General features: G+C 45.7%; 1 non-coding gene across 1 annotated transcript; it reads right to left on the bottom strand.

Annotated features, from left to right (window-relative positions):
- Positions 1-2,990: 2,990 nt before the first annotated feature.
- Positions 2,991-3,063, bottom strand: TRNAW-CCA (transfer RNA tryptophan (anticodon CCA)). Its single transcript has one exon. It is a non-coding gene; the product is annotated as a tRNA-Trp (tRNA).
- Between the last annotated feature and the right edge of the window lie 592 nt (positions 3,064-3,655).

Below are 3,655 nucleotides of genomic sequence, written 5' to 3' on the forward strand. Positions count from 1 at the left end.
GGCAGCTATGCAGCTGATTGAAACTGAAGAGGACTCAGAATCCTGTAGATGTCAGGATGTGGAGTGTACAAAGAGGGAATACCAGCTAGAAAGAAGGGGGGAAAAGTAGCACCCCTCCTACGAGCAGCCTGGGTACCCCTTTCCCATCTCCCAGTTTCTCTTTCTCTTTCCATCTACTTCACCTGTCTTGGGGGCTCCAGCAATTGGCACTAAGGATGCTTATACCCCATTTCTGTCTGGGGAACTCTGCTCAGTCACCTACCTCTCAACAAAGAGTAGAACAGTGGTTCTTAACAATTTTTGAATCACAGGCAGATTCAGATTTCTCACCTCAGAAAGATGTCACACACTCCTCTGAAGTCCATCCATGAACCTTGAGCAACAACCCAGATGAGGAACCTCTGAATGGCAGGTTCGGAGGTGGACAAGACTTTGCTCATTTCTGTTTTCCTCAACTTTGTTACTCAGGGCGGTCCTTGGGCCCCTCCCTCTTTTACTGAAGATGAGGGAAAATAGACCTACAGATGAAGTATGAAGACACCAGGGAGGCAACCTGAAGAAGAAAACAAATGGGAAACTCTTACGTATAAAATGGGCTTCCCAGGTGGCACTAGTGGTAAAGAACTCTCCTGCAACACGGAGACGCAAAAGATGCCAGTTCGATCCCTGGGTCAGGAAGATCCCCTGGAGGGGGGCATGGCAACCCACTCCAGTAATTCTTGCCTGGAAAATCCCATGGACCGAGAAGCCTGGCGGGCTATAGTCCATAGGGTCACAGTCGGACACGACTGAAGCGACTTAGCATTCATGCACACATGTATAAAATAAGCTACAAGGATACATCGTACACCACATGAAATATAGCCAGTATTTTATAATAAATATAAGTGGAGTATAAGCTTTGAAAATTGTGAATCACTCTATTGTACACCTGTAACTTATAATATTGTACAGCAACTATACTTCAATAAAAAATGGGAATTAAACAATATATTTTATCACTCAAACAGAAGCAGGTAGAACAAACAAATAACCAACCCTACAGAAGAAAAAACATGCTTTTTTAGAGGAATCCTGAGAAATCCTACCTTCAAGCCATCCTATAACAATAAGCAGAAACATCTTCCTCAAATGCAATGTTCAGAAATCCTCTTTCCTTGCGAACAATCTGCAAATAGTCCAATTATTCCAAATATTCCAATAATCTGGAATTCAGTCCAGACTCTTCAACTTTAGCTGTCAAACTCTTCCCTGATTCTACCTCCTCCCCACCCTCAGGCCCATTATTTCCTTCCTAACTTAGCTCCTCACCTCTTGACTTACACTCCATACAATGAGACTTCAGCCTGTGGGGGTGGCTCACTCTGTCCAGGATGCCCTCCACATGCCTTTCTAACCAGTCCTGACCCTACGGATCTTCTTAACCCTACTCTACAATCTTCCCCACCATCCTAGAAAGCCCTTTCTGAATCATTCTGAACTGTGGTGTTGGGGAAGACACTTGAGAGTCCCTTGGACTGTTTGGAAGGACTGATGCTGAAGCTGAAACTCCAATACTTTGGCCACCTGATGCAAAGAACTGACATTGGAAAAGACCCTGATGCTGGGAAAGACTGAGGGCAGGAGGAGAAGCGGAGGACAGAGGATGAGATGGTTGGATAGCATCACTGACTCGATGGACATGAGTTTGGGCAGGCTCCGAGAGTTGGTGGTGGACAGGGAGGCCTGGCGTGCTGCAGTCCATGGGATTGCAAAGAGTCAGACATGACTGAGCAACTGAACTGAACTGAACTGAAACCATTCTGATTCCCCAATCTCCAACCTTCCTCCCCAGTTCACAGGCACTGAGAGCTCGCCCTGATGCTCAGCTGAAATAAATTTTCCCTTCTGTCTAGTGGAGTCCTGGGTGTGGCCCTTAGATTCCTTTATAGTCTAAAAGCTCCCAAAGGGCCTCCTCCTTCTGAATTCCACGTTCTTATCCCCAAACCTCTCTACCCAGGATATGGATCTGCTCATAATTGTACCAGGCAACAAAAAGGGGAGTTTAGGGCAGAGAAATGAATATATAGATGTATCGATTGACTACTAAATTTTAAGATTCCTAGAAGTAGGAAAAAATTTTTTTAAGAGAGAAAAAGGGCCAGACAGAGGTGGAAACAAGAGTCTAGAACATGCGTGATCATCTATTTCAGGAGTATTTCCTAAGTATATTTCCTAACGAGGGCCCTGGGCCTGTGAAGCTCAGTTTAATTAGGAAAGTCCCTCCCAAAGGAGGTGCTTGGCACAGGGTAAGTGCTTAAAGAAATGCAGAGAGAGGCCAGGGAATAGGAAGCCAACTTGTATGAATTCCACAATGCCCTTGGCTCCCTCCTTCCCTCTCCCTCCCCCCCTGCCCCGCCCTCCACCACCACCACCACCCCACATCCCCCACACCCCCTGCCCAGCTTCCCTGTGTTTCAGTCTCTGAGATCATTCCAAACTCTACAACAAAAGTTCCATCCTAAGTAGCCAAGAAAACTCCTGTCAAATCCAACAATCCACCCACTAAATTGCAGGCTGTCCTTTCCCAGCCAACCCCACCCACTTTGCTTCGTCCTGGAGGTCACTGTGTTCACTCTCTGTCTCTAAGAAGGGCACTGCCCTTCCTCTGGACCTTTTCTTTTCAAAACATTTGTCCCAGGCAGTAAGTCCCACTGGTTCCCTCTGGTTGGGTGTTGATACTGCCAATCAGGAAGTTTGTCCTTGTGGCTCCTGCTGCATAGCTTCAAATGTAGTTTGGATCTGAGTTGCTTTGCTGGAAGTCTGATAAAGACTTGAGAAAGGAAGGCTAATTAGGTTATTAATTATTTCCAGGTCTCAAAGTGTCAAAGAAGTGAACTTTAAATGTCGCATTTTCAGAGATTATATCAATCCTCTGTAGGCTAGCATAGCTCCTTTTCTTATTTATTCGTATTTTTTCCGGCCACACCGCCCAGCATGTGAAATCTTAGTTCCCTGGCCAGGGATTGAACCAGGGCCTCTTGCATTGGAAGCTTGGAGTCTTAACCACTGGACCACCAGGGAAGTCTCTTTAGCTTCTTTTCTGATTCCAACTATATGAGTTCTCTTATTCGCCTTAAAATTTCCAGAGAATGAAAACTCCCAGAACCAATCAAACCAATGTCTCCCAACAAACAAATATGAAGTTTCTGGATATCTGGGTTTCCCCAGTTTCCAGAATCCTAACTTGAACATCCTTACAACTCTGGTAGGGGGCAGTCAGGAATTGAAGAGCAGAGACCTTGAGTTCAGGGTGAGAACTTTAAATAATCATGAGTGTGCTGTATGTAGCAGACCAGGGCTTCCCAGGTGGCACTAGTGGTATAGCGTCCACCTGCTAATGCAGGAGATGCAAGAGACTTGGGTTCAATCTCTGGGGTCAGAAAGATCCCTGAAACCACATTCTTGCCTGGAGAATTCCATGGACAGAGGAGCCTGGCAGGCTACAGTCCATGGGGTCCCAAAGATTCAGACACGACTAAGTGACTAACACCTTCTCTTTCATGTAGTAGACCAACACTTCCTAATTGAGAACAGCTGAGAATACATTTATGAGGGTAAATAGGGCAAAAGCCACCATGAAAACTGGTCCAAATCTCATATCCAGGGTTAGAAG

This window comes from Ovis canadensis, chromosome 3 (genome assembly GCF_042477335.2).
Source record: "Ovis canadensis isolate MfBH-ARS-UI-01 breed Bighorn chromosome 3, ARS-UI_OviCan_v2, whole genome shotgun sequence".
Classification (NCBI taxonomy): domain Eukaryota; kingdom Metazoa; phylum Chordata; class Mammalia; order Artiodactyla; family Bovidae; genus Ovis; species Ovis canadensis.